This window comes from Gekko japonicus, unplaced genomic scaffold (assembly GCF_001447785.1).
Source record: "Gekko japonicus isolate JY-2015 unplaced genomic scaffold, Gekko_japonicus_V1.1 scaffold156, whole genome shotgun sequence".
In the NCBI taxonomy this organism is placed as follows: domain Eukaryota; kingdom Metazoa; phylum Chordata; class Lepidosauria; order Squamata; family Gekkonidae; genus Gekko; species Gekko japonicus.
Window position 1 is genome coordinate 391,171 of NW_015166424.1, and position 15,774 is coordinate 406,944.

Sequence of the window (15,774 nt, forward strand, 5' to 3'; positions counted from 1 at the left end):
ATTAAATTCAAAGAAATATGTTCCATCAGTCTCAGAACTGTATTTCTGTCTATTACCATATATACAAACAGTAAGAAGATACTGGATGTATTCACAATCCATTTAAACTGTTATTTAAAAAAAGATCATATTGATTTCAGAACCTGTTTTTTGCTCTGTAAAATCAATAGTGATTAATTAATTTTTGTGAAAAGTGAGCACGCCCATCTTTTTCAAACCAAATCACAAACACATTCCCATGTTTATTGATTTGATGTATCATAAAGATTCCCATGGAAACTACTTTGTTGGGATAATCTACGTGATGGAATAGTGGGAGATAAGGGAGTGATATCACAAATGTGTTCATGCAATGTTGCGAACAACAAAATACCTTTATCCTGCAAAGGACAAAGTGTGTGGAACCAGCAGGTATAAGAACAAGAATTACATTGAGCTTGATGGTTGTGTGAATCAGGCCAATTATAATTCTGCAGTATGTATAATTTTGGTGGTTGCAAAAGTTGCACTATAATGATAGGAACTCTGGCAGTAATACTCCTCTAAACGATTCATTTGCATTAGTTAATGGGTTGCCTTCAACTGTACTTAATTTCCTAGAGTGTACAGAAGGAAATCTCATTAAAATTGAACACTGCAAAACCATCACTGAAGAAGATCTTTCTTTAATGGAACCAAATGTTTGCCTTGGAAATAAAACCTTCACACTTCAAAAGAAAAAAAAAAAAAAGAACAGAGAATGATTGTGGCCATTTGCCTTGGAAATACTGGGGTTCATGATTACCCTTTAAACTATGTAATTGTAGTAAAACAATTTTTAAGCTATTCATTGTTTATATGGGATAAGTACCACTGAGGAAACAATGTGGAGACTTACCATCACAGAAGTAAACAAGGATTGGCTGTGACACTTTTGCAAAGTTTTTTTGGTGAGAAAATCTCTCAGACACATTTTGATTCAGATGCTAGAAATGTCCAAATTAGTTTCACAGTCCAAATAGAAGTCACAAAGATCATGTTGCTCCCAACGTGATTTCTGGAGTTTTCTGTTCATGTTTCACAATCTTTGTCAGGTTGCTAACAACTTCCAGTACCAGGCGACTGCCCCAAACACCTGCTTCTGTGTGATGTATGAATATTTGGACTGTTTCTGCTGGTACATTGTGTGATCAATGTTGTTGTTATGATTTTGATATCTTTTAATTTGTTGTTATGAATATTATTTATTTATTCAAATTTATAGTCCGCCCTCTCGGCAAACGGGCTCAGGGCGGCTCACAAATAGGGCAACACATGCCAATCATTAAAACAGTAATAACAGTATACATGGAAAACATGTTTAGACACAGGAGTGTTCTTTTCAGTATTGTCATAGTATTCTCTGATTCCCTTTTCTATTTTTGTGATCAATATACCACCTGGCCTGTTTATGGATCATTTTAATCCAGTTACTATGATGGATGTCTAAAAGATCTTGGGATTCATGAAGTCCTGGAAGTATTGTAAGGATCACATGAATGAGGCCCTGATATCCATCATAAATTTATCAGATTCATGTCACCTTTCCCAGGCACTAAAATAGTCCAATACTTGGAAAAAACCCCACCTGTTGCTAGAGAAAAATTATTTGGTCAGTTATTGCCCAGCCCTTCCTCTGCAAGACAATAGAATGAATGGTGGCAGAGCAACTACAGGTCTTCCTTGCAATTCATTTGATCCTTTCAGTGTGGCTTTAGGCCAGGCTATGGGATAGAGATGGTGCTGGTGGTCTTTAGTCAATGATCTTCATTTGAATGTGGACAAGGGCCATGTCTCTCTTTTTCTTCTACTGCATCTGTTTGACATTGGGCAATTCCGCATCTAGCATTCACTCCACATTTTCTCAACTGGGAGGAAAAAGTGCAGCTAAAAACCACATTCAAATACCTTGGGGCAATGCATTTTTTGTTGTTGTTCAGTCGCACAGTCGAGTCCGACTCTTCGCGACCCCATGGACTAGATCCCGCCAGGCCCTCCTGTCTTCCGCTGTCCTCTGAAGTTTGCTCAGTTTCATGTTCGTTGCATCGATGACACTGTCCAACCATCTCATCCTTTGCCGTCCCCGTCTTCTTTGACCTTCAATCTTTCCCAGCATCAGGGACTTCTCCAGTGAGTGCTCCCTTCTCATTTGGTGGCCAAAGTATTTGAGCTTCAGTTTCATTATCTGGCCTTCCAGGGAACAGTCAGGGTTGATTTCTTTTAGGATTGACTGATTTGATCTTCTTGCAGTCCAAGGGACTCTCAAGAGTCTTCTCCAGCACCATAGTTCAAAAGAATCTATTCTTCGGCACTCGGCCTTCCTTATAGTCCAACTCTCGCAGCCATACATGACTACTGGGAATACCATGGCTTGGACCATGCGTATTTTTGTTGGCAGGGTGATGTCACTAATTTTTATCATGCTGTTTAGGTTCGCCATCGCTTTCCTCCCAAGTAGCAGGCGTCATTTAATTTCATGGCTGCAGTCACAGTCTGCGGTGATTTGGGATCCCAGGAACGTGAAGTCTGTCACCACTTCCACAACTTCCCCTTCTATTTGCCAAGGAGTGATGGGACCGGATGCCATGATCTTAGTTTTTTTGATGTTGAGCTTCAAGCCCACTTTTGCGCTCTCCTCTTTTACCCTGAGCAAGAGGCTCTTTAGGTCCTCTTCACTTTCTGCCATTAGAGTGGTATCGTCTTCATATCTGAGGTTGTTGATCTTTTCCCCGGCAATCTTAATTCCCGCTTGTGATTCCCTGAATGGCCATAAAACAGCCATAAATCTATGCAGAAGGTGCAATAAAACCCAATAATCAAAGAAAGTCAAAGCAGCATGGAGTGTGGAGGCTACAATAAAATCCAAAGATCAAAGGAAATGACAACAGCATGCAATGCAGAGAGGAATTTCTGTTCCAACATGGGTTTTATAAAACAACGGAGGGAAAAGCCAATGAAGAATCAGCCATTGTGGACAGTGCTCTCTTGTTGAGGCATCTGGAGGCAGATGCAGAAATTAAAAATTCTGCTTTCAATTGGTTTAAATGATGGTGAAAGGGAAGTCTGATGATGCAAAGAACAATACTGCATAGGAACCTGGAATGTGCTGCCCCCAGCCAGCGTTAATGTACCTTTAAGAGTAGTTGCACATGGGAATTGGAGTCCACAGTTAGGGGTCCCAGAAGCTTCCCTCTGACTGGCTCATTAAGAGTAATTTCCTGAGCTCAGAGGTGCAAAGATAGGAGTTTTATTGTTCTTTTCCGTTTCTTTGTCCATCAACCCTTACTGCAAGGAGAGGGGAAGCCCATCTCTTTTCTCACTGTCCTGTCTAGCGTGAGCTGCAGCTGAGGCAAACGCTTTACAGGTGTGAGTCAATGCACAGCCACTGAAGAGAGCTTAAATCGTCTTTATTTAACTTCACATGCATTCAGTAGATCATTTACTCACAATCGAGCTGATAGCTGGATAGAGTGTTACATCTTTCTGATTTAGGTCAATCCTATGGCTGTGGTGAGAAAAGAGATGGAAGTCTCCAATTTAATGATACAGGAATTCAGATTTTTCCTAATTTACTGGCACAAATCTTACAAATCTGAAAGACTCTCAAGCCGATTTCATCAACATTAAATGAAGCTGGTATCAGATTTTAGTGGTTACCAACAGGAGGTATCCAGATATTTTATCACAACATTACCTTAACAGTAGATAATTTGGATCAGGGCTACACACTACTACAATAGATAGAGCTAGAAGTTCCGATGGAATATTTAAAAAAATCCTATAAAAGAAAACTGGACTTATCATCACCATTAAAGGAGAGTAAAATTCCAGTAAGACATACCAACTAACATTATGGTACCATATAGTTTATTTTGGCTTTGCCTTTTGCATGGAGGCTGTTGAAGCACCTTGACAGAAGCAGAGCTGACCCAGCTGAACTCTGAAAAGGAGAAAAAGATAGAGCTGCTAGAGGGGTGAGTGTTTTTTATTTACTTTCAGCTGAGATGATTTAGCTGAGAGGGTACTGTGTTTGGGAGTATGTGAGTGAGTTGTGAGTTGTTGCAGAGTTCTGGCTGCTTGAGATAGGTCATGAAAGGGTCATTGTTTGACTGTAATTGAGTGCCTGGGTGAATTTGAATAGCTGCTGGCCACACCCTCTGCTGGGGAAAGCTTCTATTTAAGGTAGCACCTTGCCAAAGGGCTCTTGGCATGTGGCTCTTAGCCTAGGGGCTCTGTAAGAAGCCCAGGAAGAGCCAGAAAGCCAGGGTCCTAGTCTCCTTGGGTTTCCAGTAAGATAAGTAGACTTCTACAAGGAGAACCACATAAATACAAAGGGTTCTAAAAGGGGGATTATATATAATTATTATTTTAAAAGCAATTATGAAGCCAGAATGCCAGCAGGGGGTTGGGGGCTATCCAGTGTTTTGCACAGAGTGTCACATGTATGACTATCTGCCCACTGGACAGAAGTCTTGGGTGTGTGCCCGGTGCAAGGAGCTCCTGGTTCTCAGAGAACGAGTTTGCTCCCTTGAGGTCAAGGTGGCAGACCTGGAAAAGCAGAGGCACTCAGGTGCATGGAGAAGACTCTCGGGGACTTGTTAGATATGTCCCACTCTGAATATGGCAGCTCCGCTGCTGTCAGGGACCATGAGAGTCGAGGGGAAACAGGGCACAGTGCTGTGGATAAGGGGAATGTGCCCTCAGAAGGGACCTCTTCTTCAGCTTGTGAACAGGTATCCTTTCACACCAAGGAACCATCCCTTGGGAGGGAGGGGGGCTCTTGGTAGTTGGTGATTCGATCCTTAGGCAGGTAGATAGCTGGGTAGTGAACCCGCATACTGACTGTATGGTGACTTACCTGCCTGGTGCAAAGGTAGCGGACATTACACATGTTCTAGATAGGCTGGTAGATAGTGCTGGGGAGGAGTCAGTGGTTGTGGTACATGCTGGCACCAACAATGTGGGTAAATGCAGTCGTGAGGTCCCGGAGGAAAAATTTAGGCTGCTAGGCAGGAAGGCCAGGACCTCCAAGCTAGCCTTCTCGGAAGTGCTACCTGTTCCACACACAGGGCCAGAGAGACAGGCACAGATCAGGAGTCTCAATGTGTGAATGAGACGATGGTGTAGGAAGAAAGGGTTCAAGTTTGTTAGGCAATGGGATGCTTTTTGGAACAAGAGGGAGCTGTAGAAAGCGGGCGGTCTCCACTTGTCCTGAGAAGGAACCAGGCTGCTGGAGCTTAAAATCAAAAAGGTGGCAGAGCAGTTTTTTAAACTGAATATTGGGGGAAAGCCGACAGGAGATGAAAAGTCTCTTTTTCGGGATGGCTCATCTCAAAGAGATGAAGGGGTAGCTGTTACTTCTCTACAAGGAAAAGGATTAGAATTGTCCACTGAGACTGTGGCTAACGATATGGACCACTTTAACTGCATTATCCTATATTTTATAATCCACTTTTTGTGTTGTTTTATATACGCTGCTGTTAGCCAAACTGCTTTATCTACAGCAGTTGGCAAATTTTACTCTGGGTTATTTTTGCCCATGTATACCAAGGTCCAATCCACCCCAAGGGTTCGTCAGTGAAAGAGTCAAGGCTGGTATGTTCAAAACAATCTGTCTTTTACTCAAGAATATATATAAATCACATACACACAATACTGAAGCGCACACACAATCAATCAAGGTCCTTAGGAGTACAAGGTAACAAAGAATCACTTTTGCATTCACAGGTTGGGTGATAAAGAGCAATACTTATCTGTCCTGAAGCTTGCACGTCACAATGAAGAATGATGGGTCAGAAAAATATACTAGGGAGATTTAACACACTGCTAGAACCAGCCAGCTAGTGTGGGCCTCTTAACCGCAGATCAAGAGAACAAGTAGAGGCCAGGGTTTTTGGTACAGGAAGCTGGACTTAAGAGGAGTGTAAAAGCAGACAGGGGGCGTTGGTGGGGGAAGGTGGCTAGCAAAGATCAGATCCCTGGTCCTTACCTTTTATAGGTGAATCTTTGGGTGCGTGGCAACTGAGCCAATCTTTGGATCCACCTACCTGTAAGTCCATCCCAAAACTAACCTCATTGGCTGTGGGCAGTGAGGGGTGGCAACCTAAAAGGGTTGGGCCAATATTGTAACACTAGATCTAACTCAAGGAATGGCATCTGGATAAGTGTGAAAGTTTGGCGTCAAGGAACTTCCTTGATGTGCAGATGAAGCTTGGCCTTTCCCAGGTAATCAAAGAGGCATTTGACAGGAAATGCTCTTTCAGATGTAAAGCAGAGATGTGTACTATGTGTCTTTCAACAGTTCATCAATGGAGGATTCTCTCCTTAAGTTGTTGTTTGCTGACCATAATGGCGATGTGTGCATTCGTCCCTCAGGCAAGTGGCTGTGTATTTGAAACCTCATTAACATGTAAGACTTAAAGCAAGGCACCATCTATGTGTATCTCACAACAAGTGACTTGTGCAGCTTTCAGTGAGCCTATGGGTGTCTGTGTGCACAGTCCATGTAATATCTGGCAGCAAATATGAGTCTATAAAGCAAATATCAGTCTCATTCCTCAACACTGCCCTAGATAGTTTGTGGTTTTCTAAAACTGTTATCCTAGTCCAATTGCAATGTTCATTAGTTGTCCTATGCTGTCTGATCATACTGTTTTATATCCTGTGTTCCACCTTGAGTCTCAGTGAGAAAGACTGACTATAAATAAAGTCAACAGAAATAAAATAAACTTCATAATGTTTGTTCTTTTCCAATGGTGTGTGAGAGGTTTGGACTATTTGGAAGTTCCTGATCTCATGCTTTCATATGAAGTCTTTGGACAGAGGCTGTAGCTATCATTCCAGCAAGAAATGGGTTGCAGAATTTGTTAGGCAGGGGATATTGAAGAACATCGGCGGCGGCGACTCTGGTGGAGTGGAGCGGAACGGAGCGATCCCTGGTGGCCAGAGGGAAACATCGAGCGACGGCAAGCGGCAGAGATTGAGGCGCGCAATGATGACGCAGGCACGGCGGTGCCAGATGGACGAAGCCGGCCAGCGTCCTGGAAAGCTGTGCGCCTGCGTGATACTGCTGTGCTGTGATCGCCGAGGAATATCGTGCGTCAGGAGGAGAAGCCGCGCCGCGCCGACCCAAGTTGCCGAGAAAGGAAGAGAATGAACAGACGCCGTGCTGAACCAAGGAGTAGAAGACATATTCCACCAAAAAAAATGGGTGCTGGTAGGTTGTCCCACCCCCACCTCAATGTGGCCCAAGATAGGAAAAATTAAGTCATTAGGACGACAAAAATTGTGAGCCGCCCAGAGACCCCTTCGGGGGTTAGGGCGGGATATCAAGTCTACGGTAAATAAATAAATTTAAAAAAAACATGTAGGAGTAGTAGTTGTAATGGTGGTGGTGGTGGTGGTGGCAATAGTCCAGTTTCTGGATCTGGGAGGGCATATTGTGGTACTGTGGAAGCTAGGGAAAAGAATGTGTTAACCAGTAGGTCCTAGACCAGGGAACAGGACAGTTAGGGGCTGCTCCAACACTGGTTTGAAGCGTATTGGTGTCTGAAACACTCTCACAAGCATAACAAGCAACAATGTTTTTGGAAGTGGGATGTGGGGATGGGATATCTAGTTTCCATGGAGGAATCACTGGTATCTAACAATGTTGACAAGGAAGCAACATAAAAAACATAGTCCATTGGGATTCATCCTTATCTTTATCTTCTCATGTAATGACTGATAAACAAGTGTTAGCTTCATGCAATTGTCCGGGGCAAGGATCTTCTCCATTGTCAGCAACCTTGATTCAGAAAAATTCAAGATTCATTCAGCAAGACTACAAGAATAATACAGAATAGAATGTCTGTAGAGGGGGAAATTCATGTACAATCATACATAGCAATGTTAGGAACCACTTCCTTGGTGAATGGTTACTTGCATTCATTTGTAGTCAAGTGGAATTTTCCAGCTAGCCTAGATTATTTACTTTAATGTGTAAATTTAGTGCTTTAAAGATTCTCCTTCTTTCATCCAAGTCCCACACATTTTATTCGTACAGAATTTAACTCACATGAATATGTAGGAAAGATATGTTTAAAAAACTGTTAATGGGCAGTCATTGAGCTTTAGCTTAGATGTTTCCCTTGTGATCCCATTGAAAAGATGGTGATGATCTCAATATGTCTCCTTGAGAGAATATGCAAATGGCACAGGTGGCTCATGTCAACATCTTGCTGTGGCAGGTGGTAGCAAAGAACAAGTGTCTTTGAAGCAGCTGCTGTCTGTTGTGAAGCAGATATGCTCTCTAGGCTTGTAATATTTAAATTTAGTTTCTAATGCAATTCCTAATGTCTTTACTATTGGGTAATAAACAGGGTTAAGAGGTACTTGATGGGATTGTTTTGGGTTTTATATATTCCCCTGGTTCTGTGGCCATGATTAGAAGCAGATTTAATATCAAGATTCTGCATGTAATATCTAAGAGACAGGAGCACATAAAGCCTTTTGAAATGAAATTAAACAAGCAGAAAATTAAAAGCACTTTAATCCTTGTTTCAGGACCTTTTACCTTTGGCAATCAATAGTTAAACTATTGCTGCAACCATCAGTAGCAAATTTACTTCTGTTTTTTTGTTATGGTAAATAGTATTGCTTTGGAGAAAGTAGGATAATCATGTTTTTAAACTTGATTACTACAAAAGAGATGTTATTGTTGTTAAAATCATCCAAACCAGACAGTAACACTAATACTGCCTTCCCTTCCCCTCAAGAGGGGGCTTGCCCAGGCTCTCTGTAGCCACGGGGCACCTGGGCAAGCCAAGGGAAGGCATGGGGTGTGGCCTAATATGCTAATGAGCTGCATTGTCAAGGGTGTGGCTATTTTTTTTTTAATTATACCCCGCCCTACCCCGGAGGCTCAGGGCGGCTAATGAGTTCCTGCTGGGCTTTTTCTACAAAGAAAAAGCCCTGATAACATTAAAACATTTGAACAATTACAAACATTTAAAATGATAAAAAAAATTAAATAAAAGCACATAACAAACAATGCAAGAGGAGGGCTAATAACCTTTATTGGGAGTATGCCAAATGAAATTAAAAAAGTCTTTACCCTCTGGTGGGAGACACTGATAGACAGATGAAATGAGTCAAATAGCATCAATTGAACAATTACAAACATTTGAAATGATTTTTAAAAATTAAATAAAAGCACATAACAAACAATGCAAGAGGAGGGCTAATAATCTTTATTTATTTATTTATTAAGATTTATACCTCGCCCTCCCCGCAGAGCGGGCTCAGGGCGGCTTACAAGGGGCAAAGCCCATATAAAACAGATAAAAGCAATAAAACAATCATGACAGTTAATAAAATTATACTCAGTTTAACAAGATGGTCTCCAGATGGTTCTCCAGGGTGATGTTATCCTGTAGCTCAACCAGGTAAATCCAGTGGCCACGCCGAAATTGTGGCAGATCTTCCTGGGCTATCCTTACCCCGATGTTGTCCACCTCATTGGTGGCGGTGGTAGTGGTGGCCCCTATGTGAAAGCCTGGCGGAAGAGCTCCATCTCACAGGCCCTGCAGAACTGCATAAGGTCTCGTAGGGCCCTGATGTCCTCCAGGAGCTCGTTCTGTCAGGTAGGGGCCACCACTGAAAAGGATCTGGTCCTAGTCGTGGCAAGCCTTGCCTCCTGGGGGCCTGGAACCACCAGGCGATGTTGTGCCCCGGACCGAAGTGCTCTTGAGGGTATATATGGGGAAAGGCGGTCCCTCAGGTAAGTATTGGGAGTATGCCAAATGAAATAAAAAAGTCTTTACCCTCTGGTGGAAGACACTGATAGACAGATGAACTGAGTCAAATAGCATCCATCCAAGACCACTGGAGGATGGGAAAACTGAGTAGTCGGGGGAAGCTGAAGCCTCCACATGCACCACAGCTACCATCTGAATTGGACATCGTGTGTGCTGGAATTGAGAACCTGCAACTCACATTATGTGTCACTGTTATGCAGCACACAGAGTAAATGAACGCTGAGATACTGTGTCAATCCTATTGGGTTTTGATGTTCTATATCAGACAGAGTTTCTAAACCCAGCCAAAACATTTAAGCATTTTTACATCCCAGGGATCTCTGTGGTAGAAATTTAAACCCATCATTTCAGAGGGTATCCATGTTGGTCTGTAGTAGGCCAAGTTCGGGTCCAGTAGCACCTTAGAGACCATGAAGATTTTCAGGAGAGGAGAGTCAAAGCTCCTTCGTCAAAATCTCTTCTTTTTTTTTGAGCCCCCGGAGGGGATTTTTTTATTATTTTTTATCACTACAAAAAGCTACAACAGAAAAAAGAGGGAGGGGGAACTACATATACGGGATAAAGTAAAGAACCCACTACTGACTAAAACCCCAAGAGAGGGGATCCTCCAACTAGCTTAGATACATCGAGTCTTCTCATCATTGATCCCTTTATAAACTGAGCCAAACATTTATAGCACTTTTTCTTTAAAGCTTAGATTTAACTGTCTAACAACAGTACCCCCAATCATCCCATGACAAAAGTCTCAAAGGCACAATTCAAAGTCCTTCAGCCTTTATTTCTCCTTTCCCCTTCTCTTCCGCAGCTTGTAAGGACTTTTTGGGACTGCCGCCCCTTGCTCAGAGAGTCCTCTCCGGAAGAACCAGTGTCTAGCTTGCCGCTGGACTTGCTGTCCTCTTCTTTTCTCTCGTCCTCTGGCCTTCCCAGCTGAACCCTTAGGAATTCTTGAGCTTTCAAAACAGAGTCAATCTTTTCTTTTTTTATCTTTGATCTTAAAAGTTACGCATTCTGGAAATAGCCATTTATATCCAATTGAGTTTGTCTGAAGAAAAAGCACAAGTTCTTTGTACTTCTTTCTACATTGTCTTACTTCAAATGGAATATCCTTTAGCGTTCTGATAATGTTTTCCCCTACTTTCAGGGATGTTCCAGCAACTGCTTTCAGGATTGCATTCCTGACATGCCTCTTCGAGAATCTTACCAAATTTCCCCAGGTAGATTATTTTTCTTTATATATCCTATGATCTATAGACCACGTCCATATCACTAAGCAACGATTCTGCCTTCATTTCTGTCGCTGGGGCTAGTAGTTCACTCATCACTTCTTTAAGATTCTCCCCTCTGTTCTCTGGCATGCCCTGGAAACGAAGGATCATATTGGCCTTTTCCATTTGAACTTGTAGCAGTTGATCTTCTATGGAAGTTTGTTATCTTTCCAGCTTTTGCACTTTCTTCTTCACTTTCTGTGTGGTTGCAGCCACTTCCTTTACCTTCTCAGCATCTTGCTTCATTATTTGTATCAAGTCATTTATCTGAGTTTGTTGTGCAGTAATGCTTTGAGTAACTATGGACATCTGTTCCTTGAAGTTATTCAGCTGTTCCAGAAGAGGGTGCATGTAATCCGCTACAGACTTTGCCACCTCACTGGTAACTTCCAGTTTTGGGCTCTCAAACCCTTTCGCTTTCAAATGTCTTTCTTTGTCCTTCTTCCCTGCCATCTTTGTCATTTGTTTACTTTCGCAAACTTTTTAAAAGTCTCTGAATGTGCGCTTGACCACTTGGACTTGCTTGGTATGTACTTCTAGGCAGTTTCCCTCACACTTTCTTCCACTCCCCCCCTCAATCGTTCAAAAGTTCATGCACATAGGAGGCGTCCCTCCCCCCGCTCGCTTTTTTCCCGTTCGGTGGGGTGGGGAGCTATGTTTTCCCCTTTAAATGCTTCAAAATTGACTCACGTTCATAATCGGTCATTCGACCTCGCTTTCATTTCATTTCTGCCGCGTGATCTCCTACACTTGTCTCGGTCAGCGTCACTAAGTCCATACGGTCTCACAGCACGGAGAACTGTAGGAACAGAGAGGCGCCTCAATTCTCCGGCATTCTGCCATCGAAGAGGCAACCTCTTAGAAGTTCCATGGCCAGGGTCCCTTTGCCGGGCCCCTGGGGGGAGTTGCGAGCCTGCGCACCACCTTCTTCGGCTGGAGCGCAGCTTCACCACTGGGAGGTCCGGGAGGTGAGTCTGCTAGCGCGCCGCCATAAACCGGAAGTCCTCCTTCGTCAAAATCTTGTTGGTCTCTAAGATGCACTGAACTTGAATCTAATCATTTATTTAATTACCTATATTTATGTCATACTGTTCAGTGTACAGTGACTACTTGATTCTATTAATATTTATTGGGAAGTATTTCATAGGGCTGACAAGTGTGAAAGTGATTGTGGTCTGAACCTAACCAACCTCAAATATTATGAAAATGGAATGCTACATTTAAAATCTTATAAATAAGTAACATAGCTTAGCCAATATTGGTTCTTACATTTTTATTATTTTGTTACTTATTGTATTGATTTATCACAATATTTATTATTACAATTTATTACAATAGATATGTTATATATTATTCTGTTGATACTTGGTTTTTTTATGCTGTATGCACGATAGGATTGGCTTGCTCAGTCTTTGCTACAATGTTCAAGATAAAGGGCTTGAATTATGCACCAACAATGCTCAAGAGATTCCTGCTAGTGAATGATTATATTATTTTCTGGGTCAGATGAATAATTAACAGCCCCTTTTGTGTGAAAGTAGCTACATGGTTTGTCATCTTTCAGGGCCTCTAATGGTGCTCAAGCCAATTTCTCTTTACAGGTTTAAGCATCTGATAAATAGGTAGTTGGTAGTAGCATGAATAAGGGCCCCGGTGGCTCACAGGTTAAGATGCTGAGTTGCAGACTGAAAAATTGGTAGCTCGGCAGTTTGAGACCCTAGTGCTGCATGATGGAGTCTCTGGCCCCAGCTCCTGCCAACCTAACAATTCGAAAGCTCCTGCCAACCTAACAATTCAGTGGGAAGGTAACAACGTTCAATGTGCCTTGGCATTTAGTCATGCCAGCCACATGACCACGGAGAAGTCCTCAGACAACGCTGGCTCTTCGGCTTGGAAGTGGAGATGAGCACCGTCCCCTAGAGTCAGATTCAACTAGTTCTCAAGCAAGGGAAACCTTTACCTTTGGTAGCATTAATACATGTAAAGAAAGGACAGCTTTAACTCAGAATGCTTTGAAGACAGTCAGGTACTTTAGCTGGCTGCAATACGTAGCAGTCTTAAATTGGATGAAAGTTTGGATTTAAATGAAGTTTTTCTTTAACATCTTGAAGGCTAAGGATACAAAGCTTAGGGCTAAAGTAGATGAGACTGGCATCTCCAAGTCTGCACCAGGGACACGCCAGCATTTTAAAGAGTGATTGCCAACCTGGGAACACCTTTAAACTGAGCCATGGGGCCCAAATTCTACCATGTTTTCTGACCTAGAATGACTCCAGGGGTGCTATTTGATCCACATCCACTCAGTGCCACTTTGGGCCAGAAAAATGGTATGAGGTGAAGGTAGGATTCCCTCCTCCCCCTGCACCATGAAGGTCCCCACCAGAATCACACAGTTTAAAGGAATTTCTGGGTGGAAACCCAGTCTTTAAAATGGTGGTGCCAACCTCCAGGTGAAGCCTGAAGATCACCTTGTATCACAACTGAACTCCAGATAACAGACCTCCCTCCCCCTGGTGAAAATAACTGCTTCAGAGGTGGACTTTATGGCATTCTATTCAGCTGAGGCCTCTCCCCTCCCTAAACTCTGGCTTCCATTGACTCCACCACAAAATCTCCAGGAATTTCCCAACCCGGAGCTGTCAACTCTAGTCAGGACTGGCACCAGTGAGTTCCCCACGAAGGCCAAAGTAGGCCTGGAATGGGTCTGCTCCCCCCAACTTTTTACTGACAGAACCAAGTTTGGTTGCCTAGCAACAGCCATTGAGGGGGAAATTAGCCCAGCAGCAGGAGGAGAAGGGAATTATTTGATGGCCACTGGCTCACCTCAGTAGCTAGCCAGCCTTGGAGGAGCCAAGCAGGAGAAGTGGCAGCAGTAGAAGCCTCTTCCTGAACAGGGAACAGTCATTTCAGTAGCCAGCCAGATGCAGAAGCATCTTCATCAGGAGAGACAGCCATTTTGGCAGTTTATTCTGACAGGGAACAGTGGCTGAGGGGGCCGGGGGGGGGGAAGGGGAGCGGACCCAGCACCTAGCCAATGGCATGTGAGTACTCTTGAGTGGCAGCTGATGGGCCAATGGAGAACACAGCACAGCCAACGGGAGAGCTGGAAAGTGCCAATGCATTAGAGCTTTTATATATATCAGATTCCCATACAATAAATGCAGAGGGAAAACATGATTGCCCCCTACTCCTGTCTCCTGATTGCTCCTGTCTTGCTTCCAAGTACAGTTGTCTCCATCATGGGCTTGCTATGACTGGGACAGTTACTACCTGTGTTTCTGCTGTGCAGTTCTCAAAGGCACAGGGGCAAGAGGGTTGGCACATGCATTTATGCTTTCAGAGCTTTATGTGTAATCTTAGTCAGTAAATCTGTGGATTGTGTCACAGCAGCATCTGTTTCATAGAACTTTAATAAAAAGGGATTGGCTGCTCCCAGCAGCTCATTATAAATTTTAGCCTGGAAAATGACTGCAGGGTCACCCAATAGTTGTACACGTATGTTCTTGCAAGCGAGAGGGGTGGGATCCTCAGATTGCATACTCTCTACAGATCACAAGGCAGGGTTTGGGGAGGGGAGGGACTTCAATGGGGTATAATGCCATAGAGTCCATCTTCCAAAGCAGCCATTTTCTCCAGGTGAACTGATCTCTGTTGCTAGCTATGATAAACTGTAATCCCAGGAGATTTCCAGCTGCCACCTGGAGGTATCTATGTGCCATGCAGCTTGCAAGATAGACCTGTACATAAAGCTGCCTTATCTCTGCACACAAGTTTTGATGAATTCATGTATAATCTGCATATGCTTCATTTATGCATCTGTTCAGTAATTCTCATGTTATGTTCTACACATTTGCAGATGAAAGTGTTATTCAAACCCCACATATATCTGGGTACTGGACCGTGGTTTCATTTGTCAAGTGAATGAATGCTGGCTCTTCCTTACAAACAGATGCACGCATGTACAATGTACCTTGGTCGAAACAAAAGTGAGTGTACAGCATATAATACATACGATAATACAATTACAAAAATGCATGATGTCAATACAATGTGAGACTATCTATATGCTAATTTCTACAGAGGGCATGTTGTGTGGATACTTATTTCCACTAACAGGAAGCTCACTCTCCCCCAACAGGTTTTCCTACATAGTCAGTAGGCTTCCTGTGTCTGCAGAAAAATCCAAGAAGTAAAAAAATCCCTTCAAGGAGGGTTGAATCCCCCCCAATATCTTTTGAAATGGCCTCTACAGGGATCTAACTCCAGGCATCAACGGTGAGAGAGAGATTAGAATGTTCGGGGCAGGGGGGAGGCTTCTAACTGGCTCCGTCAGTAAAAGGGTGGGGGAAGGGCCCTTTCCTGGCCTCTTTTGGCCTCGGAGGGAGGGAGGGAGGGAGGGAGCCTTGGGGCCTGGTCCAACAAGGGCTGCCAGTGCCAGCCTGGGGAATCCCTAGAGGTTTTGAGGTGGACTGTAAGGAGGGGCTGGGTTTGGGGAAGGAAGAGGCCTCAGCTGGGTATAATGCCACAGAGTCCATCCTCCAAAGCAGCCATTTTCTCCAGGGAGACAGATCTCTGCTATCTTGAATTCAGTTGTAATTCGGGGGGGGGGGTCCTCCAGGCCTCACTTAGAGGTTGGCAACCCTAGGCCTGGCAGCAGTTTAGGGGCTCCAGGTCCCCCCCCCAGCCACTGACAG